Source organism: Schistocerca americana, chromosome X (assembly GCF_021461395.2).
Source record: "Schistocerca americana isolate TAMUIC-IGC-003095 chromosome X, iqSchAmer2.1, whole genome shotgun sequence".
NCBI lineage: Eukaryota > Metazoa > Arthropoda > Insecta > Orthoptera > Acrididae > Schistocerca > Schistocerca americana.
Window position 1 is genome coordinate 483,978,373 of NC_060130.1, and position 27,285 is coordinate 484,005,657.

Consider the following 27,285-nt stretch of genomic DNA (forward strand, 5'->3'; position numbering starts at 1 on the left):
AGTCCCCTAGAACTTAGAACTAGTTAAACCTAAGGACAACACAAACATCCATGCCCGAGGCAGGATTCGAACCTGCGACCGTAGCGGTCTTGCGGTTCCAGACTGCAGCGCCTTTAACCGCACGGCCACTTCGGCCGGCAGTTGAGGTCAGTGCTCATGTGGTGGTAATGTCAGGCATCATGGCAATTCACAATCATTGCACCACCAAATAGTGTCTCGAGGCAGTGGTAGTCAACATATTGCTTGCCCTGTGTAACGATTGTCACTATGTCAAGTGAGTGCCATTGGCCCCCCTTCCCCCCCCCCCCCCCCCAACTCAGTAGTCACTAAAATGATTACACTAAGAAACAGTACCACTAGAAAAGATTTCAGTGAGAAACGGTTACACTGGAGAACAGTTAAGCTTTCGCCAAGTGTAAATAAATACACAAGTCATATAATGAGTCACCACGCCGGTTGACTGTCATATAATGACATAACCATGCCGGCTGACTGTCATTGCCACACCCAGTAATACCTAAAACAGTGAAAGTTTAAAGTAAACATAGAAATAGATGAGAACCAAGCATAACGAATGATGTGTCTGAAAAGCAGAATGAAGCATTTCCCAAACAAAATTCGGCAGTAAATACCGAACCGCAAAAGAAAGAGCCACCTGACGATACGATACCGGGGCAAAGTTTGATGAGAGTTGTGAAGAAAGGAGAAATCAAAAAACCGAAAAAGCCCCCGGATATACAGGGTGAGTCACCTAACATTACCGCTGGATATATTTCGTAAACCACATCAAATACTGACGAATCGATTCCACAGACCGAACGTGAGGAGAGGGGCTAGTGTAACTGGTTAATACAAACCATAAAAAAAATGCACGGAAGTATGTTTTTTAACACAAACCTACGTTTTTTTAAATGGAACTCCGTTAGTTTTGCTAGCACATCTGAACATATAAACAAATACGTAATCAGTGCCGTTTGTTGCATTGTAAAATGTTTATTACATTCGGAGATATTGTAACCTAAAGTTGACGCTTGAGTACCACTCCCCCGCTGTTCGATCGTGTGTATCGGAGAGCACCGAATCACGTAAGGATCCAAAGGAAACGGTGATGGACCTTAGGTACAGAAAAGACTGGAACAGCACATTACGTCCACATTGGTCTTTTTCACTGACGCACATGTACATTACCATGAGGGGTGAGGTACACGTACACACGTGGTTTCCGTTTTCAATTACGGAGTGGAATAGAGTGTGTCCCGACATGTCAGGCCAATAGATGTTCAATGTGGTGGCCATCATTTGCTGCACACAATTGCAATCTCTGGCGTAATGAATGTCGTACACGACGCAGTACATCTGGTGTAATGTCACCGCAGGCTGCCACAATACGTTGTTTCATATCCTCTGGGGTTGTAGGCACATCACGGTACACATTCTCCTTTAACGTACCCCACAGAAAGAAGTCCAGAGGTGTAAGATCAGGAGAACGGGCTGGCCAATTTATGCGTCCTCCACGTCCTATGAAACGCCCGTCGAACATCCTGTCAAGGGTCAGCCTAGTGTTAATTGCGGAATGTGCAGGTGCACCATCATGCTGATACCACATACGTCGACGCGTTCCCAGTGGGCCATTTTCGAACAACGTTGGTAGATCATTCTGTAGAAACGCGATGTATGTTGCAGCTGTTTGGGCCCCTGCAATGAAGTGAGGACCAATGAGGTGGTAGCCAATGATTCCGCACCATACATTTACAGTCCACGGTCGCTGTCGCTCTACCTGTCTGAGCCAGCGAGGATTGTCCACGGACCAGTAATGCATGTTCCGTAGATTCACTGCCCCGTGGTTTGTGAAACCCGCTTCATCGGTAAACAGGTAGAATTGCAACGCATTCTCTCTTAATGCCCATTGACAGAATTGCACTCAATGATTAAAGTCATCGCCATGTAGTTGCTGATGTAGCGACACGTGAAACGGGTGAAAGCGGTGACGATGCAGTATGTGCATGACACTACTTTGACTCAGTCCACCGGCTCTCGCAATGTCCCGTGTTCATGGCAACAGCAGCTAACACACCAACTGCACCCGCTTCTCCTGTGATGGGCCTGTTACGGACCCGTTTGCGTGCTACGACCATACCTGTTGCATACAGTTGGCAGTAGATGTTTTGCAATGTGCGGCACGTTGGATGCTCTCTGTCCGGGTACCGTTCTGCATACACCCTGCAGGCTTCAGCTCCATTTCGTCGACACTCGCCATAGATGAGTATCATCTCCGCCTTTTCAGGGTGCGAATACACCATGGTCACAGTTCCTACAACACTACACTATCACAGACGTCTGGTAACACGGTGTAGTACAGTTGGTCTGCGTGCGGAGACGAATGCAGAATAACAATAGCAGCAAGCGCTACATGCGGACACTGCGACAGCTAGACCAAATCACAACAGTGCACTACAGCCACACTCGTAAACACGGTCGTCATCGTAAACATGTCCCTGCAGATGCTGCTCGCCGACCGTGGCCCGTGTTTGTTACAACACGCAACTGAACGTCGGAGGTTTCAAGCGTCAACTTTAAGGTATAATATCTCCGGATGTAATTAACATTTTACAATGCAACAAACTGCACTGATTGCGTATTTGTTTATATGTTCAGATGTGCTAACAAAACTAACCTGGTTCCATTTAAAAAACGTAGGTTTTTGTTAAAAAACATACTTCCGTGCATTTTTTTATGGTTTGTATTAAACAATTACACTAGCCCGTCTCCTCACGTTCGGTCTGTGGAATGGGTTCGTCAGTATTTGATGTGGTTTACAAAATACATCCAGCGGTAACGTTAGGTAACTCACCCTGTATATGATTTGCCAGTAAATAACATAATTTAGAGCGATCTGGTGGTCGAACAAGATTTGTTATGGGAGGAACAGGGAAATGCGGAAAGTAGAACAATGAAACTATCATCCCAGTCGAAATTTACGGTATTAAACTGCAAGAACTTTTAGACACCGGATCCCAAATCAGTGCTATTTCACAATCTTTCTTTGAACATATTTCCAATAAACTTGGGGTAGTTATGTCAGTAAATGGTGTGAAAGTTCTAGGAGCAACTGGCAAATCCAGCAAGCCTATTCGAAGACAAGTTTTGGTAGAATTTGAAATTAATGGACGAAAATTTGAACACGACTTCCTGGTCATGCCTGAATTCGATTCTGAAATGATTTTAGGTAATGGATGGTTAGACAAGGAAAAAGTATTCATTGATTGCGGTAACGGGATTTTCAAAATTAATAAGTAATCTGGCATTTTAGAAATTAGGTTTGAGGAAAACAAAATTTCACAGGACACCAAAATTAATTCATTGATATTTGAATTAGACCTGGGAAATGATGGTTTGTCCAATCAATATGAGAAATACCATGTGAAGAACGTAATGACTGATAACACAAAAATAGAAACTTTTACACAAATTATAGAAGATATGTAAGAACTTACGTCGGAACAGAGCTGATTTGTTTAACGTTCTAACTGATAAACAGGAAGTATTTTCAGATAAACCGGTGATACTACAAAATTTTGAATACTGTATTGAAGCAATAGAACAGGAACCATTTTTCGTGAGACATTATCCAGTACCTCTAGCTAAGAGAAAAGCCGTGCACGCAGAAGTCGATAAAATGATTGAATAGGGGTTATCGAAAGAAGCAGTATTGAGTATAATAGCCCTCTCATTATTGTAAAAAAGAAAGATGTAGGCGTGCGAGTAGTAATCGATGCACGAACTCTAAACAAGGTTGTAAAGAGGGAAGTAGCTTGTCCAGAAAATTTAGACGATCGGTTGCTAAAGTTCCACAATTGGCGATAGTTGACTAGCTTAGACATCACTTCGGGGTATTGGCAAATCCCATTTCGTAAAGAGTCTCGAAAGTATACTGCATTTCTATTTGCGGGAAAATGTTACCAATGTGAAGTCGTTCCTCTCGGTCTTAATACCTATGCCTGTCTCCATTAGGGCTTTAGATTCTGTGCTAGGAAGGGAACTTTTGGGGGGAACATTGTGAATTGTTAAACAAAACTCTTTCTGATCTTCAAGCAGGAGGAATGACATTGAAACTAAAGATGTGCGAGTTAGTAAACCAAGAAATAAAATTCATGGGACATATTACCACTTCTGGAATTTGAAAGGACCCAGGGAAGATAAATGCTATTGAAAACTGTCCGCCACCTAAGAACCGAAAGCAGTTAAAAGCGTATCTCGGTCTCTGTCGACCTTACCATAAATATGCGAAGGGGCAAGCGTTTAATAGTCATTTAAATGGGTTGCTTAAGAAAAGTAGTGCATTCATTTGGACACAAGAATGCCAACAAGATTTCGAAAATCTGAAGCATGAATTAATAAGGAATAATATTTTGCATCACCCTGTGTTGGGGCCATAAAACCATTACACATACGGATCACAAAGTATTAACGTTTCTTAAAGACTGCCGCTTATTTACCGGCAGATTAAGCCGTTGGGCACTGTACCGCCAGCAGTTTGACTACGAAATTTTCTATGTTAAAAGAAGTGAAAACTATGTACACTACTGGCCATTAAAATTGCTACACCACGAAGATGACGTGCTACAGACGCGAAATTTAACTGACAGGTAGAAGATGCTGTGATATGCGAATGATTAGCTTTTCAGAGCATTCACACAAGGTTGGCGCCCGTGGCGACACCTACAACGTGCTGACATGAGGAAAGTTTCCAACCGATTTCTCATACTCAAACAGTAGTTGACCGGCGTTGCCTGGTGGAACGTTGTTGTAATGCCTCGTGTAAGGAGGAGGAACGCGTACCATCACGTTTCCGACTATGATAAAGGTCGGATTGTAGCCTATGGCGATTGCGGTTTATCGTATCGCGACATTGTTGCTCGCATTGGTCGAGATCCAATGACGGTTAGCAAAATATGGGTTCAGGAGCGTAATACGGCACGCCGTGCTGGATCCCAACGGCCTCGTATCACTAGTAGTCCGCATGACTGCAACGGATCGTGCAGCCACGTCTCGATCCCTGAGTCAACTGATGGGGACGTTTGCAAAACAACAACCACCTGCACGAACAGTTCGACGACGTTTGCAGCAGCATGGAAAATCAGCTCGGAGACCATGGCTGCGGTTACCCTTGACGCTACATCACAGACAGGAGCGCCTGCGATGATGTACTCAACGAAGAACCTGGGTGCACGAATGTCACAACGTAATTTTTCGGATGAATCCAGGTTCTGTTTACAGCATCATGATAGTTTGTGTTTCGCGACATCGCGGCGAACACACATTGGAAGCGTGTATTCGTCATCGCCATACTGGCGTATCACCCGGCGCGATGGTATGGTGTGCCATTGGTTACACGTCTCGGTCACCTCTTGTTCGCATTGATGGCACTTTGAGCAGTGGACGTTACATTGCAGATGTGTTGCGACCCGTGGCTCTACCCTTCATTCGATCCCTGCGAAACCCCACATTTCAGCAGAATAATGCACGAACGCATTTTGCAGGTTCTGTACGGGCCTTTCTGGATACAGAAAATGTTCGACTGCTGCCCTGGCCAGCACATTCTCCAGATCTCTCACCAATTGGAAACGTCTGGTCAATGGTCGCCGAGCGACTGGCTCGTCACAATACTCCAGTCACTACTCTTGATGAACTGTGGTATCGTGTTGAAGCTGCATGGGCAGCTGTACCTCTACACGTCATCCAAGCTCTGTCTGACTCAATACCCAGGCGTATCAAGGCCGTTATTACGGGCAGAGATGGCTGTTCTGGGTACTGATTTCTCAGGATCTATGAACCCAAATTGCGTGAAAATCTAATCACGTGTCAGTTCTAGTGTAATATATTTGTCCAATGAATACCCGTTTATGATATGCATTTCTTCTTGGTGTAGCAATTTTCATGGCCAGTAGTGTAGTAGATGCTCTATCCAGACTACCGGAAGGAATAGACAGTGTGACAGAGGAAAATAACGCAGATGGCACTTTTCATATGAGATTCATCAAAAAGGTTCAGCGGAAAAAAAATTTGCAGAAATATGCGGTACTATCAAAGCGAAGATGAAGTCTGGAAGTCAGTTAAAGTAAATTTTTATAATACTAATTATCCTGAAATTTGTAAATTTTATAAGATCTTTAAAGATATCTTATACAAAAGGAAATATGCGAAAAGAGAGGAGTGGAAAGTATGCTGGCCATCGCGATTTGAGACCGAAGTACTTATTTCCACGCCCGCATCTCGTGGTCGTGCGGTAGCGTTCTCGCTTCCCACGCCCGGGTTCCCGGGTTCGATTCCCGGCGGGGTCAGGGATTTACTCTGCCTCGTGATGGCTGGGTGTTGTGTGATGTCCTTAGGTTAGTTAGGTTTAAGTAGTTCTAAGTTGTAGGGGACTGATGACCATAGATGTTAAGTCCCATGGTGCTCAGAGCCATTTGAACCATTTTGAACTTATTTGCACCTTGCCTAAGGACACCGTGGTCCGAAAAAATGTATTGAAAAACTCTCTGATGTAATAGTAATAAATATCAGTACCACAAAGAAAATAACAGATCGAATCAAATCATACTATATTTGCATGAGGGCAAAAGTTAATCGAACCAATCAAGATCATACGCAGAACAATGTACCGGAAGACAGTCTTGACTTATTGTCAATAGATTTGTTTGGGCCTCTCCCGAAAACTTACGGAAATTTTACATACCTTGTAGTGATACTGGAAGTATTTTCGAAATTTGTCGAACTATTTCCAATTAGTAAAGCTACATCAAAAGCAGTATTTAATAGAATGTTTGAATATTTCAATATGATTGGAAAACCAAAGGCAGTGCTATCTGATAATGGGCCTCAGTTAATTTAAAAAATATGGATGCAAGGGATGGAACAGAATGGAATTAAAGTGACCAAATTAAAAACTGGTGATTTTGTTCTAGTAAAAACCCACTAAAAATGTAGTGAAATAAACGAAGAAATTTCTAGTGTCAAATATATTTATAATGGTAACTTTAACTGCAAGGATGTCCGCACACTAACCTCTAATATCCTGGTTACCCTAAGTCAAAGACGCCATAGGTGTTCGTAATATTGTAGATTTAAAACCTTGTTGTTGTTGTTGTTGTTGTTGTGGTCTTCAGTTCTGAGACTGGTTTGATGCAGCTCTCCATGCTACTCTATCCTGTGCAAGCTTCTTCATCTCCCAGTACCTACTGCAGCCTACATCCTTCTGAATCTGCTTAGTGTATATATCTCTTGCTCTCCCTCTACGATTTTTACCCTCCACGCTGCCCTCCAATACTAAATTGCTGATCCCTTGATGCCTCAGAACATGTCCTTCCAACCGATCCCTTCTTCTGGTCAAGTTGTGCCACAACCTCCGCTTCTCCCCAATCCTACTCAATACCTCCTCGTTAGTTACGTGATCTACCCATCTAATCTTCAGCATTCTTCTGTAGCACCACATTTCAAAACCTTCTATTCTCTTCTTATCTAAACTATTTATCGTCCATGTTTCACTTCCATACATGGCTACACTCCACACAAATACTTTGAGAAACGACTCCCTGACACTTAAATCTATACTCGATGTTAACAAATTTCTCTTCTTTATAAACGCTTTCCTTGCCATTCCCAGTCTACATTTTATATCCTCTCTACTTCGACCATCATCAGTTATTTTGCTCCCCAAATAGCAAAACTCTTCTACTACTTTAAGTGTCTCATTTCCTAATCCAACTCTCTCAGCATCGCCCGACTTAATTCGACTACATTCCATTATCCTCGTTTTGCTTTTGTTGATGTTCATCTTATATCCTCCCTTCAAGACACTGCGTACCGTTCAACTGCCCTTCCAAGTCCTTTGCAAGCTCTGACAGAATTACAATGTCATCGGCGAATCTCAAAGTTTTTATTTCTTCTCCGTGGATTTTAATACCTACTTTGAATTTTTCTTTTGTTTCCTTTACTGCTTGCTCAATATACAAATTGAATAACACCGGGGAGAGGCTACAACCCTGTCTCACTCCCTTCTCAACCACTGCTTCCCTTTCATGCCCCTCGACTCTTATAACTGCCATTTGCTTTCTGTACAAATTGTAAATAGCCTTTCGCTTCCTGTATTTTACCCCTGCCACCTTCAGAATTTGAAAGAGAGTATTCCAGCCAACATTGTCAAAAGCTATCTCTAAGACTACAAATGTTTGGAATGTAGTTTTGCCTTTTCTTAATCTAGCTTCTAAGATAAGCCGTAGGGTCAGTATTGCCTCACGTGTTCCCATATTTCTACGGAATCCTAACTGATCTTCCCCGAGGTCGGCTTCTACCGGTTTTTCCATTATCCTGTAAAGAATTCGAGTTAGTATTTCTCAGCTGTGACTTATTAAACTGATAGTTCGGTAATTGTCACATCTGTCAACGCCTGCTTTCTTTGGTCTTGGAATTATTATATTCTTCTTGAGGTCTGAGGGTATTTCGCCTGTCTCATACATTTTGCTCACCAGATGGTAGAGTTTTGTCAGGACTGGCTCTCCCAAGGCTGTCAGTAGTTGTAATGGAATGTTGTCTACTCCCGGGACCTTGTTTCGACTCAGGTCTTTCAGTGCTGTGTCAAACTCTTCACGCCGTATCATATCTCCCATTTCATCTTCATCTACATCCTCTTCCATTTACATAATATTGTCCTCAAGTACATTGCCCTTGTATAGACCCTCTATATACTGCTTCCACCTTTCTGCTTTCCCTTCTTTGCTTAGAACTGGGTTTCCATCTGAGCTCTTGATATTCATACAAGTGGATCTCTTTTCTCCAAAGGTCTCTTTAATTTTCCTGTAGGCAGTATCTATCTTACCCCTAGTGATATGTGCCTCTTCATCCTTACATTTGTCCTCTGCTTAGCCATTTTGCACTTCCTGTCGATCTCATTTTTGAGACGTTTGTATTCCTTTTTGCCTGCTTCCTTTACTGCATTTTTATATTTCCTCCTTTCATCATTTAAATTCAGTACTTCTTCTGTCACCCAAGGATTTCTACTAGCTCTCGTCTTTTTACCTACTTGATCCTCTGCTGCCTTCACTACTTCATCCCTCAGAGCTACTCATTTTTTTCTACTCTACTTCTTTCCCCCATTCTTGTCAATTGTTCCCTTATGCTCTTCCTGAAACTCTGTACAACCTCTGGTTTAGTCAGTTTGTCCAGGTCCCATCTCCTTAAATTCCCACCTTTTTGCGGTTTCTTCAGTTTTAATATACTTTTCATAACCAATAGAGTGTGGTCAGGGTCCACATCTGCCCCTGGAAATGCCTTACAATTTAAAACCTGGTTCCTAAATCTCTATATTACCATTATATATTCTATCTGAAACCAGTCAGTATCTCCAGGCTTCTTCCATGTATACAACCTTCTTTTATGATTCTTGAACCAAGTGTTACCTATGACTAAGTTGTGCTCTGTGCAAAATTGTATCAGGCGGCATCCTCTTTCATTTCTTACCCCGAATCTATATTCACCTACTACGTTTCCTTCTCTTCCTTTTCCTACTATCGAATTCCTGTCACCCATCACTATTAAATTTTCGTCTCCCTTCACTACCAGAATAATTTCTTTTATCTCATCATACATTTCTTCAATTTCTTCGTCATCTTCAGAGCTAGTTGACATATAGACTTGTACTACTGTCGTAGGCGTGGGCTTCGTGTCTATCTTGGCCACAATAATGCGTTCACTATGTTGTTTGTAGTAGCTTAGCCGAACTTATACTTTTTTATTCATTATTAAACCTACTCCTGCATTACCCCTATTTGATTCTGTATTTATAACCCTGTATTCACTTGACCAAAAGTCTTTTTCCTCCTGCCACCGAACTTCGCTAATTCCCACTATATCTAACTGTAACGTATCCATTTCCCTTTTTAAATTTTCTAATCTACCTGCCCAATTAAGGGATTTGACATTCCACGTTCCGATCCGTAGAACTCCCATTTTCTTTCTCGTGATAACGACGTCCTCTTGAGTAGTCCCAGCCCGGAGATCCGAATGGGGGACTATTTTACCACCGGAATATTTTACCCAAGAGGACGCCATCATCATTTATCCATACAGTAAAGCTACATGCCCTCGGGAAAAATTACGGCCGTAGTTTCCCCTTGCTTTCAGCCGTTCGCAGTACCAGAACAGCAAGTCCGTTTTGGTTAGTGTTACAAGGCCAGATCAGTCAATGATCAAGACTTTTGCCCCTGCAACTACTGAAAAGGCTGCTGCCCCTCTTCAGGAACCATACGTTTGTCTGGGCTCTCAACAGATAATCCTCCGTTGTGGTTACACCTACGGTTCAGCTAATTGTGCCCCCCGGAGTGGCCGAGCGGTTCTAGGCGCTACAGTCTGGAACCGCACGACCGCTCCGGTCGCAGGTTCGCATCCTGCCTCGAGCATGGATGTGTGTGACGTCCTTAGGTTAGTTAGGTTTAAGTAGTTCTAAGTTCTAGGGACTGATGACCTCAGAAGTTAAGTCCCATAGTGTTCTGAGCCATTTGAACGGCTAACTGTATCGCTGAGGCACGCAAGCCTCCCCACGAACGGCAAGGTCTATGGTTCATGGGGGGGTTCAAAACCTTATGGCCACAGAAATGAGTAATAAGGAGCAAATTGAAAAAAAGTATATGTACTTAATGAAATATTTTATTGTATATGTTCCTGTTCTTGATGTTGTATTGCCAAGTGTTATGTTGGAAAAAAATTCTTTATCAGACTACTGATACATGTCTGAAAGTTTCAGATTCGGCATAACACAATGGTCTGTACATTACATGTAAACTCCAAGCTATGACTTGTATAAGAACTGCAATAATGGAATAGTGCAGTACGATCACAAGGACTGTCAAAGATGTATATAGCCTGACAAAGGATGAATAGTTGATACAGTATATTGAATATTGTGTTTTCTTGATGAACTGCATGTGTATTTACAGCAGACAAAACATAATTTCTTAATGATCATACTATGAAAAATAGGTTACCCGTGTGTAATGAAAACTGTGTATGTCGCTGCAATGTGTAAATCCCTGTATATATAGTTTTTACAAGATGGACTCACATCTAAAATAGTATATATTTCCTGAATGCAACGCAACTTCGTTTTTTGTGTTAATACTTGATGAAACAGTGTTTTATATGAACAGCTTTGTTACGTGTTTGTTATGTAATTTATTTGAAAAATTTATTTCATCGCCCAACACTGTTTTGAAATTTACTGTTTCATTGAAGTATCCCCTCGGGAAACCTCAATGAAGCCTGGGGCATGTGTAACACATCAATTAGAATTAGGTTTATATGATGTAACTGTGTCTCTGTAATTACGAAGTGTGTACTCTTTGTTGATTAAGGTCGTTGATTTGTGACAGGAAATTTAAAGTATGGTAATGTATATATGGAAAAAGCTAAATGATGTTTAAAATAATGTAATTTCATAATATGTGTATATTTACAAGATAAACATTGCATATTGGAAGCTGGTTCATGCTTAGGGCACTTGTATTGTAAAATGTAAAACATGTAGTGAAGTTCCTCCACAACGGAAGCGGCATGGCGCTGTATAAAAGGTGACTTCGGCGGTCGAACTAGGCGGCTCCTTGGTGTGAACGGCACGCAGTCAGTGGCTAGTCGATGCATGGTACACATGGACGGTGCCAAGGGAGGCAATTGGAGGCAGCTTTGCATGGAATTTTGCCTCGGATGTGGTACTCTCGGCAATAATGAATGGCTCTAACACGTCAAAAATTCTTCGCCAAAAAGAAATTTTATAGAGCATTCAAACATCAAGAGTCGTGAGTACAGTTAGCCGCCATGTCGCTTGCCACCACTACTTCGCCACTGCTGCACCAACTTCATGCAGACAGATATATCAGAGCATGGATCAGTTAATTTGTGTGAGTGATTTTAATACTAATCCAAGTGCTATGGACCCTCTGTTTAGAACCATAACTTTTATCCTGATCATGAACCTATGCAGGATTCCCACTTAAGTGTTAATAAAACCGAGTATCCCGTTTCAAGTGCACTATTATTGTTTATTTATGTTTGTCAGATGTGCAAGGATAGTTAAAAGTGAGGCCAGTTAGAATTTTACTAAAATAGTCTCAACTTACTGCAAAGTATCGTTTTGCTAAAATTCAGTGGCAGATTGTGTAAATGTTACTGTCTAATATAACTGCTTCACAGGTGATGAAAAAGGCAAATAAGTTACTCATTTGAAACTTAATTTACTATCACGAACTAATTTTTGAAGTTAACTGAGCTCAGTGTTGAATAATTTGCCTTGAAAAGTAACAACATAAACTATTCCAAGTGAAGCTAAGAATTAAATTTAGTTGAACTGAATTTTTCTACTGAAATAATCACAGTTTGACTAGTGATACAATATCAGTTTATGGGTCTCCACCATATTCTTATCATATTAGGGAGATAATTAGAATATTATTGCTACTAAGGAAATCTGATAAATTTCTATAAATAGGAGCATAAACAGTGTAACTGCGATATTTTATTTTCATTTGTGGTATTTATGTGTCAGTTAAGTCAGAACCACCTCCTGGACAATTTTAGTTCTGCACTTCTTGCAGTAACAATTCAGTACTGATCCAAGTAAAAATCTTGAGTGTAGCTCTTATTAGTGAGAGTCCGGTACAAATTTTGCTTTCTATGATTACTAGTACGTGCAGTAGTGGTACTTCTGCTACACACAGCTCAGAGTGCCCTGTGTCCATTTGGATCCTGTGTACTATTCAAAGGGAAATATTAATGAAAGTAACTTCAATAAATAATATTTAATTTTCTTAAACATATATCCAAATCCATGTGCCTAATTGGGCTGGCAACCGTTCATTTTTTTCATTCGTATACGAAATTTACAACTTTCATAGAACCCCCAAAGTTTAAAGCCGATTTAGTTTTTTATGTTAAATTCACCATATTCAAAATTACTGTCAGATACCTTTATCCGTTAGACATACACGCACGGTCAAAATTACAAATCATCTTAGGGGAAACATTAACTTATGCCACGGCAGGCAAGTATTATACACTAAACAGGGGTCGACAAGAGGTTCGCGATCTTGCATCACGTATTGCTAGAACGCTAGTTTCTGAGCTAAAAATACCTTTCTGAAATCAGCTATGCATTATAAGCAGTGAACATAAGCGAAGTAGACTACTTTTCGTGCTGAACTGTCGCTTATTTCAGGTACTGTTCTAATGGTAAATAAAGCAGCATTTTGTTGTTCAACAATACCATGAACATAGACTTTTCACGGCAGCTTACTGTCTATTCGAATGCCTATGAATGTCAACTGTTCCGTCTCACTAATTATATGTCCACTCTGTGGACTAAAAATGCCAGTTTTTGTTGATTTTTGTATTAGAAACTGTAAAAACTGAGTCTCATCATGATTTAGCATCAATTTATCTTCTACGAGGCATGAATTTCTGTCTTGAACTGCCTTATTTGATACTGTCAGTACTGCATACAACATCCTACATTACCAAACTGGTGTCATCAGGAAACAAATATTTTAGAATTTCCTGCAATACCAGAAGATATATCATATACATAAATCAGAAACAATAGCAGGCCCAGAACCGACCACTGAGGCACCCCCACATTTGACTGTGTTCTATTATGACTGCACGTCATAGCGATTTTAAATACTGCGGAGAATGACTTCTGCTGTCTGTTCTTCAAATAAGAGATGAACCAGTTGGAAGCAACTCCCCTTCTTCCGTAACAGTCCAACTCCTGCACTAATATTTTGTAATCAACACAATCAAACGTCTTAGTTAAATCAAGGAAGACGCCTAGCGTTCGAAACCATTTATTTAATCCGTCCGGAGCCTCACAGAGAGAAGACAATTTAAAATTTTCTTTTGTTAAATCACTTCTAAAACCACACTGTACACTTGATAGCAAATTACGTTAATTTAAGTGATCAGTTACCCTTGTATACACAAATTTTTCAATACCTTTAGGAAAGACCGTTGGCATAGAAGTAGATCTAAAACTGTCAACATTATCCCTTTTCCCTTTTTTTAGAAACGGACTTCATTACTGGGTACTTCAGTCGGTAAGGAAACTAACCATTCAGAAAGAAAAAGTTACACATATGACCAAGTTCTGGGCTAACATATACAGAATAGTACTTTAGTGTTCTGCTAGATACCCTGTCATTTCCATGAGAGTCCTTAGTCTTTACTGATTTAGTTATTGACTCAACCTCCTCCTTGTTAGTATCGTGGAGAAGTATTTGAGATAAGTTTCAGAAAGCTATTATCTAAGAGTTGTACGTTTTCCTGTGTGACGTAAGCTCCTATTCAGTTCCCCTACCATATTCAGAATGTGATTATTAAATACTGTACAGATATCTGACTTCTCAGAAACTGAAAAATTTCTACTACGCATTGACTATATATTCTCAACATTTTGCTGCCGACCAGACACTTTTTTCAGGATTGACCGCACGGTTTTAATTTAATCCTGAAAGTTAGCTATTCTATTTTCGTACCACACAATTTTACCTTCCTAATTACATTTTTAATCATCTTATAATTCTGTTTGTAATAAGCTTCTTCAGCTTGATTGTGACTGCTTCTAAGATTTTGAAATAATTACCACTTTGTTCTACTTGATATTCTTATCCCCTTACGCAGCCACACAGGTTGCCTGTTAATGCCAGTACCCTGTTTTCAACTTTATAATGGAAAGCAGCTTCAAAAGAACATGAGAAATGTGTTGAAGAAAGTATTGTATTTAACGTCTATGTTACCAGCATTATAGACATCCTGCCACTCCAGTGTCCTAAAGATACGTAAAACGGTCTCTACTGCAAGCCGCAACGCAAAGTGTTGGAGATCTACTTCTCAACTGTCGTCTGCGATCAGCAAAATCCCCAGATGACCACCACGTACAATTTACAGCTCGTGAGTACTCTGGGGGAATGCACCAGAACTGTGTGTTAGCTTTTTGTAGGCAACTGGGACGCCATTGTCTGTGTAAGCAAAAATCAGTCGTCTCTGCACGATCAAGTTCGTCTCTAGACGCCCACTAAGAACAACAATGCACACCACCTAGCACCATGCTGCGCATGGAAGACGGATAAGGGAATACCTGGAATGGTATCTCGATGAATGGTGTCATGTTCTCTTAACCAACGTAGCGTGTCTGAGGCCTTATGCATGTCCCAGGCATGCAGTCCCGTAATTTCAAATATAATATAGTTTTGACTTATTTTGAGCTGGTATCATGTCCATATGCGAGGAACCTTTCATCGTTAATTTGTGAGCTGTGCAGTATCAGAACAGGATTACCCATCCTACTACCCAGCTCTGCAGTCAAAATTTCAACGGTAGATTCGTCTTTCAAAACCATAATACTACAGCACACTGCATGTACGTTGTAAACACTTTCCCATAGAAAGCACAAATAAACCAAATGGAATTACTGGCTGTATCTGCTGACTTGAACTAAATCTAACATGTTTGAGTCGAATTGAAATTTAACACCGTTCCTATTACCTTGTGGTCCCACGACGGTCATGCAAATATAGAATCGAGTGTCTCAGGAGGGCCTTACTCTGCGCCATACAGTATATCAACGTCTCAACGACTAGCGTCCGAAGGGAGAGACGAACTGCTCGACTGACCTTGAGTTAAGGAGCGGACTTGTTTGCAGCAATTCAAGCACCCACACGCACAGTTCAACGACGTCTGGAACACAGCGGACTATCAGCATGGCAACAAACGTTGCAGCATCCACTGACACGGCAGTAGAGAGAGGCGTACGCAGTCGGCTTTCAGCCGTGTTACCGTGCGGACGGGCTCGGCGCGTCGGGCAGTGCTCCGCAGGTGTTGTTTACCCGCTAGCGCGCGGTCGCGTCGTTGTCTTGCCGTATAGTACATGTACCGACCCGACATGGCGTTCTCATATCGAAAAGCTACAATCAAACTAACGTTCAATGCATCGTACACGAGACCGAAGGCCCATGACATTGAACGGTTTCTACGAGACATCATGCACATCGAACCACAAGAACTGATAGGAATTCATCTGTCTATTGTAACCAGCACAGTGTACCTCAAACTGATTGACGAAGCGGCCTGCGACAGATTACTCCAACGATCTGCAAACGGCTTTCGCTTCTGTCACGCAGACGGTAACGTGAGCGTGGTAGGAGTTGACCATGCTGGTCTGGGGGTGCGTACCGTGCGCATCTTTGAACTACCGTTCGAAGTCCCTGCCAACCTAGTCGTTGATGCGCTGCGGCCATACGGCACAATTCTGAGCCACACAGAGGAGAAATGGAACACATTCGAAAAGTACCCTGTCCTTAACGGGGTACGACAAGTGCGCATAGAACTTAAGAAGCACGTTCCATCGTATGTTTTCGTTGGTGGCTGCCGCGCAATTGTTATATATGATGGACAACCGAGGACCTGCTCGGGCTGCGGCCAGGAGGGCCATGTTAGAACTGAGTGTCTGCAGCGCCGCCTCGTTCAGGTGCCCCGCAATGAACTTCCCCAACGATCCACTATGACCTCTCTCCCGCTCACATATGTGGAGGCGGCACGACATGATGTGATGGATGATCAAAACCTTCTACCTCCTCAAGCCGCTGCCAGCTCCGTTGGAGAGTCAGCGCCGTCGACGACGCCGCAGCCCAACGGTGCAGAGGTTCCTACAGCCTCCGCCCACCGCAGCGTCGTGGGCACCCAGCCACCGTCACTGTCGGGATCAGACACAGGGGTTCCTAGCGACCGAGACTGTGTCGAGCCCCGCCCTCCAGTGGATGTCGAATCTCGGACCCGAAAGCAAAAATCACCCAAGCGACACAAGAAGAGGCGATTGTCAGCTGACGAACAGGACAGGAATGTGAAGAAGGCGGAAGACATCGACTTCGTTGACTCGCCCACAATTGCAACGGACTCCAGTGGCACCATTCGCCAGAAGGTGCCTGAAGACAAGGAACACTCTCCTAAATCTGGTGGCCCAGAAAACGAGGCGCACTGCGGCGACTCCCAAAATGTGGGCTCCTGTGAAAGCGTCCAGCCCCCAATGACATCACAATCGTCTCTTGGTGATTGGGCAGACGATATGGAGGCAGATGATGCACAGCAAACATCGATATCTCCACCAGAGCCCATGGCTGACAATGAGCCCGGAGGGCTCTGCCAGTCAGGGACTCCTACGGCACAGTAATGCACAGCATGCAGGTGGATGGCTGTGTGGTGTGTGGTGTGTGAAATGACTGTGGGATTGCACCGGCACGCTGCCTCCGCCACTTGATATGTCTCAGTCATACCGTGTGGGAACAGTCAACGTAAATGGTGTCCACTCCACTATCAAGACCCGCATGTTACACGACATGATCAGAGCGGCAGACTTGGACATTGCCCTTCTCCAGGAGGTCCGTCCCGAGCTGTGTTTAGACCTATATGGCTACACCACGTACAGCCTACCCGTAGGTGATGGCGCCGGAGGAACGGCCATCCTTCTCCGAGATGGCATAGACGCGAAGGACGCGACTTACTTGCCGAACAGGCGAGGCATCGCACTCACACTTGGCGCAGTGCGCCTCATTAACGTCTACGCTCCCTCCGGTAATTCGCACCGCGGTGACAGGCATGTCTTCTATTCGGAGGAGTTGGCCTCACTTTTGCAAGGAAATATGGACCATTACATAGTGGGCGGCGATTTTAACAGTGTTCTGCAGCCCGAGGACCAGATACCGCATTACGTCCCATGCCCCGCTCTACAAGCATTGATACGTGACCTCGCGCTCCACGACACATGGCTCTTGCATCATGGGACCCAGAGTGGATATACGCACTTTACCAGCCATTCTGCCAGTTGTCTGGACCGGATATACGTCTCGCGTGCCCTCCGCACAGCAACCCGTGATGCAGAACTCTGGCCGACGGCCTTCACGGACCATCTCGCGTACATCTGCACTGTCACCTTGCCCCGACAACTCACAAGACGCAGCAGGGGCCCGTGGACGCTGAACGTCTCCCTCCTACGAGAGGAAGCGTGCCGGCGAGCAGTCACTGACACGTGGCGTCGATGTATCAGGCGCCTGCCCATGTATGCTTCCACGTTGCTGTGGTGGCTGGGATGTGTCAAACCTGCCCTCCGAAAGACCTTGATGGCCTACGGGTGTGACAGATCGAACTGACAAAGGGCAACATCGGAATTTTACTATACAGCCATACGTGAGCTGGCGACGCAACCGCCGTCTCCCGAACGTCAGATGTCCGTACAACGCATCAAAGCTCGTCTACTTCGCATCAGGACAGAGCAGCTAGACAGTGTCCGCATCCGTGCGCGAGTGCAAGACTGTATCCCCAACGAAACAGCGTCAGTGTATCACATTGTGCGCGAGAGGCGCCACCGCAAACGTCAGCTCATTACGGCGGTAAACACGGAGGACGGCGGGCGCGCAGTGACACAAGCGGACATCGCGCACACGTTTGCCAGACACTATGGGACCTTGTACATGGAAGATCCGCGAAATGTACGTGATTATGACGGGCTGTTGCACGATTTTCCCGCCCCTCGGGACGTGGCACCCTATGATAGTCTGCTGTTGCCCATTACACCCGACGAGCTGACATCGGCCTTGGCACGTGGAGCACCGAACAAGTCGCCTGGACCGGACGGTTTACCCCTGGAATTCTACCGCACTTTTTACCACCTTATGGGTGACAAGTGGCTCCAAATGTTTCAAGGCCTGATCCGCCCTGATTTCACTGTCCCCACAGAATTCACAGAAGGCATCTTGATCCCAGATCCGAAACCGAATGGTGGTTGTAGGTGGCAGGATTTTCGCCCACTCACACTCCTCAACAACGACTACAAGATCTTCGCCCGTATCCTCCGCGCGCGTCTCCACACCGCTATCGGGAAAGCCATCCACACCGATCAGACATGTTTAGGTGGTGTCAGCAACATTCATACGGCGTTAGGAGCATACCGCGACGTAATTGCTTTGACGGCGGCCTGCAAAATACGAGGCGCCCTTGTCGCCGTAGATTTTGACCACGCATTCGACCGCGTCGATCACGGCTTCTTACGCGCAGTTTTGCATCGCATGGGCCTCTCTCCGGAGTCTGCACAGGTGGTCCTTCGACTGGTCCACGGAGCGCGCTCCCGCACGATGGTCAACGGTTATCAGTCTGGTCACATTGTTGTTGGACGGTCAGTGCGACAAGGGTGCCCCCTGTCGGGCATATTATTTGCTGCAGCACTTGAACCAGCTTTACATGGTCTACGGCAGCGATTAACTGGTATCTCCTTGCGGGACGTGACCTTTTGTTGTGGTGCATTCGCCGATGACGTGGTGTTCCTGGCCAGATCAGAGGATGAAATGCATATGGCGCTACAGTGGCTACGCCAGTACGGGGCGGTCGCTGGGAGCGTCATCAACGTGAAGAAGACAAAATACATGGATGTCGGAGGGGGGATTTCCCACACAACGGCGGTGCCCTTTGACAAGCTGCCCGTACTCAAGTGTTTAGGAGTGCAATTCTATAGCAATGTCCGCCGCACGGCGGCGGCTGCGTACCGCCGGCTCCTACACCAGACACGTGATCTGCTGCAGGACAACAAACTGCGTCGCTTGGATATGCTCCTCAGAACACGTTATGTCAACACCTACCTTGTCTCAAAGCTGAACTATTTTGCGCATACCCTTCCCTTGACAGCTACGATGGCCGACAGATTTCAAGCAGCATATGGACATTTCGTAAGCACCGGTCTGGTTTTTAAAGTCCGATACGCCACCCTGACACTGCCGCAGCGGGCGGGCGGTATCGGTTCAATTCACGTATATAACCGTGCGCGATCGCTTTATCTCAACACTATGCGTCGCACGTGGACCTCTGCCCACGCCACTCTGACGGGCACCCTGATAGCGGAAGTGGCACCACACGCTCTGCATCCCCCGGTTTCTGTAGGACACATTTCACCGGCACTCACCCACATCAGAGACTTCTTTATTGACTTCAGCTACTTACGGTCAGAACCTCCGACGACACGGAAGCCCAGCACAAAAGACTATTATCGCCTCTATCAGCAGCGGCAACCTGTAAATACGGTCACCCACAGACACCCTGAAGTTGCCTGGAGCACGGTGTGGCGAGCGGTACACACGCCTTTTCTACCTACGACGGTGCGTTCATTGTGGTACGTAGTTGTGAATGGGAAGTTCGCTACTCGTCAGAGGTTACATTCCATACATCTGACGGACGACCCCTTGTGTCCGACATGCTCAGTCGCTGACTCGGATGCACACCGTCTGACGTGTGCCGCGACCGGCGAGTGCTGGCTACTGACGCAGCGCATGCTGGCATTACTCTTGCGGCGATTGCCGGAGGCTATCTCCCCTGATGACGTATTGCGCCCCAACGTCGTATACTTTCCATCAACCAGAACGAACGCCGTTAACTGGCTAAAAGGCATGGCCGTTTACTACATATTTTGCGATGCTCCCAAAGGCACACTCGACTTTTGGTCCCTATTGATGACGACATATGCTGCTTTCAGCCGCCACCCGAAGTACAGAACTCGTTTCGCAAATTAGTTAGGTTCATTATTTGCGGATCCTCCTGCTCACTGGGGCGTTCCGGGTATGAGACGCTGAAAATGAAGAAGAATCCTGGAGCATATTGATCCTCTACGGACGGAATAGGGGGGAACCCCTCCCAACAGACGAGAAGACGACTCGGACGCTCGGCTACGGCAGTTGTAGGATCTTTCTTTGTAATGAAACAAAAATAAATCTATAATACAAAAAAATGTTATAAAAATTAAAGAAAGAAATAAATAAAAAGAACAACATCGACAAACCCACTCCATCCTCTTCCTGATCCTTCGATCCTCGAACTCGAACGACCCCTGCCCTACCCGTCGTCCTGCTCCTGCAGCGGTTCATTAGGTAAAAAAAAAAAAAAAAAAAAAAAAAAAAAAAAAAAAAAAAAAAAAAAGGTTTGTAATCGGAAGGTCGCCGGATCGAATCTCGTGCCATGCAACATTTTTTTTTATTATTAGGTTTTTGTAATTCAAATATATATATACACTCCTGGAAATGGAAAAAAGAACACATTGACACCGGTGTGTCAGAACCACCATACTTGCTCCGGACACTGCGAGAGGGCTGTACAAGCAATGATCACACGCACGGCACAGCGGACACACCAGGAACCGCGGTGTTGGCCGTCGAATGGCGCTAGCTGCGCAGCATTTGTGCACCGCCGCCGTCAGTGTCAGCCAGTTTGCCGTGGCATACGGAGCTCCATCGCAGTCTTTAACACTGGTAGCATGCCGCGACAGCGTGGACGTGAACCGTATGTGCAGTTGACGGTCTTCGAGCGAGGGCGTATAGTGGGCATGCGGGAGGCCGGGTGGACGTACCGCCGAATTGCGCAACACGTTGGGCGTGAGGTCTCCACAGTACATCGATGTTGTCGCCAGTGGTCGGCGGAAGGTGCACGTGCCCGTCGACCTGGGACCGGACCGCAGCGACGCACGGATGCACGCCAAGACCGTAGGATCCTACGCAGTGCCGTAGGGGACCGCACCGCCACTTCCCAGCAAATTAGGGACACTGTTGCTCCTGGGGTATCGGCGAGGACCATTCGCAACCGTCTCCATGAAGCTGTGCTACGGTCCCGCACACCGTTAGGCCGTCTTCCGCTCACGCCCCAACATCGTGCAGCCCGCCTCCAGTGGTGTCGCGACAGGCGTGATTGGAGGGACGAATGGAGACGTGTCGTCTTCAGCGATGAGAGTCGCTTCTGCCTTGGTGCCAATGATGGTCGTATGCGTGTTTGGCGCCGTGCAGGTGAGCGCCACAATCAGGACTGCATACGACCGAGGCACACAGGGCCAACACCCGGCATCATGGTGTGGGGAGCGATCTCCTGCACTGGCCGTACACCACTGGTGATCGTCGAGGGGACACTGAATAGTGCACGGTACATCCAAACCGTCATCGAACCCATCGTTCTACCATTCATAGACCGGCAAGGGAACTTGCTGTTCCAACAGGACAATGCACGTCCGCATGTATCCCGTGCCACCCAACGTGCTCTAGAAGGTGTAAGTCAACTACCCTGGCCAGCAAGATCTCCGGATCTGTCCCCCATTGAGCATGTTTGGGACTGGATGAAGCGTCGTCTCACGCGGTCTGCACGTCCAGCACGAACGCTGGTCCAGCTGAGGCGCCAGGTGGAAATGGCATGGCAAGCCGTTCCACAGGACTACATCCAGCATCTCTACGATCGTCTCCATGGGAGAATAGCAGCCTGCATTGCTGCGAAAGGTGGATATACACTGTACTAGTGCCGACATTGTGCATGCTCTGTTGCCTGTGTCTATGTGCCTGTGGTTCTGTCAGTGTGATCATGTGATGTATCTGAACCCAGGAATGTGTCAATAAAGTTTCCCCTTCCTGGGACAATGAATTCACGGTGTTCTTATTTCAATTTCCAGGAGTATATATATATATATATATATATATATATATATATATATATATATATATATAAACTATTAATGAATTGCTTATGTATTTTGGTGAAGGCGGATATCGCTCTCCAATTGTAGCGCCTCCATTTTTCAGTTTGTTTAACGTACGCTTTTATGCGGCGGCTCGTTTCGGCCCATTCAACATCTGTCCTTCAAGTGTAACGAGCGAGTAACGGAGCTTATATTTCATACCTGCCACAGCAAATTTGTGTTCGTGGGGTCTCTATTCTAATTCGAACGTTTGACTTACGCTATACGTATTCGTTTCGGAATATCGTTTCTACGTCTTCCGTTAACTATACGTGGTTAACATTAGGAAGACAATTAATAACATTTGTGAAATACAACTTTGTTTGCGGAAAACATAATGATGTTCGAAGTCGCCAGTTTTTCCACGACAAACGACCTTCAACAACTTATTATATGCATAATTGTTGCAACTGATTGCCGGGAATTACATATATATATATATATATATATATATATATATATATGTGTGTGTGTGTGTGTGTGTGTGTGTGTATAGACACATTTGAATAACAAAAAACAAATACTAAAAAAAAAATTGCATGGCGCGAGAATCGATCCGGCGACCTTCGGATTAAGAACCCGAGCGCTTACCGCTGCGCTACGACGCTGTCGATAATTATTAATCGTTGAGAGTATTTCACCGCAACGGTTTATTTTAACTGTCGATTTTCTCGACAACGGCTGAGAAGTGCATCTTGGTGCTTTGCCACATTACACCTCTGGCCATGAGCTTTTATCATGCGCAGTATGAATTTAATCTGAATTTAACAATTGGCGGCCTCCCCTTGTCAGAAGTGGCAGCACATAGTCTGTTAGGACGAGTCCTGTGTCAGCATACCGTATTGCAGTGGACATATCGGTGTATGCAGGCTCCAGTGGGAATGAACGCTGCCAGACTGCAATTCCTCATCGTTATATGGGCCCAGCACCTGCCTTAATGGTACTGAATGCCACTGGGTATCAACATTCAGTAGCTAGGGCTGAAAGCGTTACATAATTGACCTAAAACAAGACCACGAATTCCGAGTTATGTTCGTACCTACATACATACAAAGAGTGTGCGGCAGTTGTACTGCCCAAAACACCTCTCATTCTTTGAAAACGTCTGTTAATGGGTTGCTGAGATACTTCTACGCCACCAGTCGCCAGTCACCACGGCCGATGAACCCTGAGTTGAGCAGCAAAGAATGACATACCCGTGTCTGTCACAGGTCAGTCCGACTCTATGTTGAGCCGGTTTAGAGCCGTAGTTGTTTTCATTGGTAACATCTCTAACAAGGGAACATCCCTATCGCACCCCCCTCAGATTTAGTTATAAGTTGGCACAGTGGATAGGCCTTGAAAAACTGAACACAGATCAATCGAGGAAACAGGAAGAAGTTGTGTGGAACTATGAAAAAAATTAGTAAAATGTACAAACTGAGTAGTCCATGCGAAGATATGCAACATCAAGGCGAAAGAACGGCTACGAGCGCCGTGGTCCCGTAGTTAGCGAGAGCACCTACGGAACAAGAGATCCTAGGTTCAAGTCTTCCCTCGAGTGAAAAATTTAGTTTTTTATTTTCAGTTTATGTGACAAACTCTTATGTTTTCATCACTTTTTTGGGAGTGATTATCACATCCACAAGAAAACTTAAATCGGGCAAGGTAGAAGAACCTTTTAACCCATTCGCTAAGTGTACAAGTTAGGTGGGTCGACAACATATTCCTGTCATGTGACGCACATGCCGTCACCAGTGTCGTATAGAATATATCAGACGTGTTTTCCTGTGGAGGAATCGGTTGACCTATGACCTTGCGATCAAATGTTTTCGGTTCCCACTGGAGTGGCACGTCCTTTCGTCTACTAATCGCACGGTTTTGCGGTGCGGTCGCAAAACACTGGCACTAAACTTATTACAGTGAACAGAGACGTCAATGAACGAACGGACAGATCGTAAGTTTGCGAAAATAAAATTTTCAGTTTTGGGAAAACTTGAACCAAGGACTTCTCTAGTACCGCAGTTATTCACGCTAACCACGGGACCACGGCGCTCCTTATCATACGTTCTCCTTGCTGTTGCATATCTTGCGCATGGACTACTCAGTTTGTATATTTTACTAATTTTTTTCATAGTTCCACACAACTTCTTCCTATTTTATCGATTGATCTGTGATATAATCATGGATTTTTTCTATCGTATTCTACACGCTCGATTAGGAAAATTTCTTTATTTACAATCCTTCCTGGTGTTGTTATTCCAATACACAGCAGTGCATATGCTTGAGGAAACCAAATGAGATTCGTTAGACAAAAATTGTTTATCCAGAGAAGCATTATTTGAGGGAGGTTATATTGCTGTTGCTTTTTCATTCGTTTATCACGCATAGAGATTGTGAAAATGAGATAAGAAGTATTTGGAGACATTCGGATAACAATACTTCTATCATTCAATCAGTGGAGGGATAGGGCAGGTAGTTGTTATGATACAAATTACATTCCTCCATGTACCGTGCAGTTCATGTACAAAACTGTAGGTTGTTAGAGACTCATGAGGCTGAAGGAATTCGATCATACCTTTTCCAAAGGAACCAAAATAGTATTAGCGACTTAGGAATTCACGAAACTTAAATCCGGATGGGATTTGATTTTCGCTCCTCTTCATTAAAATTCCAGTACCTTAACCGTGGTCATCTTTCTCGCATTTGTCATTGTTTATTATTCCGATAACAGTGATTATTCATGCATGAAATAACCCGCCGGGAAAACCGAGAGCGTTACTGTGCCGCTTCCAGGCGACAGGGGCTGCTGAGCCAGACAACGTTAATGTTGTTTTTAGGTGGTTTCTCACATCCTGCTAGTTGAATACCGACCTGGTGGCCATCCTCCGCCTCAGTTAATACCGACCTGGTGGCCATCCTCCGCCTCAGTTACAAATTGTGCTGACAGATAGAACACGTTCTCACACTTGCAGATAGGATTAACTCTAGACGCAGACAGATGGGGAACACAGATTCCGCTTTGAGTGGCTTATAAGTGACTGATTACATTAGATATTTAGTCTCTTCAGCCCTTAACCAACAGGAGCAACATTTATGAATGATATTCCAAAGTACTGTATTTTACGAATCGAATCACATTTGTGTACAGAAGACACGAAGCTACAACATACATAAAAATGACACAATAGCTAGAGGCGGAATTCAAAATTGTAGCTCCTCGCCACCAATAATTCCTGTTGTAAGATAAATAAGAGAACTTTCGCAGAGACTCTTGGAAAATTTGTTAAACATACCCCAATCTCCGGTACAAATATACTAGCAGCTATTAGTGACAGTTCTTTCCATCGCATAATCTGCTCCGAATGTAGCTGCCTTTGAATTGTGTCTGATCGTGGTGTGAACATCAATCTGCACTGTGCTGTGAGAGAACCGAAACTGGATATGTAAAAAACCTCCTTAAGTGAAACTCATCACCAAGTATCGTCACCTTCACCCTTGAAAATTTTAGAGGTGTGGGCACGGACCTCTGTGAGAGCTCTTGACATTATACCTCTTTTTGCGAATGAATTCCAGGAGATGCAGGGGAATACTCATTTTACCTCCACAGTAATTTCTGTAGGGAAGCAAGTATGATATTCTGTACGCGACGAAGGTGCTACTGAAGCTGTGAGTGGGACTTCGCCGGACTGCACGCAGCAGCCCGCGGTACAAGTGACCTGTCGCCTCCTAACAGAGATGGCGTAATGACACATCATCTTAATCATTTATGAATGAGTCTAACAACACCACCACTAGCAAAGTAGGTTAGAAATCAGATTAATAATGTTGCTCACGCAGCATATGTTCGCTTTATCGGGCAACAACGAAGTTATTGACTGTGGATGGTATCGTCAGAATGGAAATAATGAAGTCACTGTAAAAAAGTCATTAATTTTGGCACTTATCTTGAATGGATTCCCACGTAGATTTCGTCGAAGTTGTTATGACTCATGTTGTTGATTCTAGGGTGATTCCACTTTGACTGCTAGAAGGTTCTAAGGCGCTGCAGTCATGGACTGTGCGGCTGGTCTCGGCGGAGGTTCGTGTCCTCCCTCGGGCATAGGTGTGTGTGTGTTTGTCCTTAGGATAATTTGGGTTAAGTACTGTGTAAGCTTAGGGACTGATGACCTTATTAGTCAAGTCCCATAAGATTTCACATTCACTTGAACATTTTACTAGAAGGTCCAGACCTGTATTTTAGCAATATTTGAAGACCTAACAAATGCGTTTTTCAGGAAATTCTTAATGATCAAACAATCCCAGATCAGAACAATGGTATGGTAGAAATAATTTTTGACTTGGTGTTCACGATCCACATTTTTATTAAACTTCCTGTAAATTCACATATGCTACTTCTTAGCTGTCACATCATCAAGAAAACAGTTTTGTGTCAATCTTCATATATTTAATTTCCACTTTAACGAAATAAAAGACTTGATTATTCTTTTACAAAGCGAAGTAACAACTACTGCAAAGTGAAACAAAGACTGCTCTGTGCGCATTCGCGCCAAAACGGTTACAAGTAAGTCAAAGATTATGGCAGTCTCACAGAAATGAATACACACAAGAACCATATCACTGTAATATATCGATACATCGGAATACCTATACATTAATAAAACCAAATGTGAATATTGCCA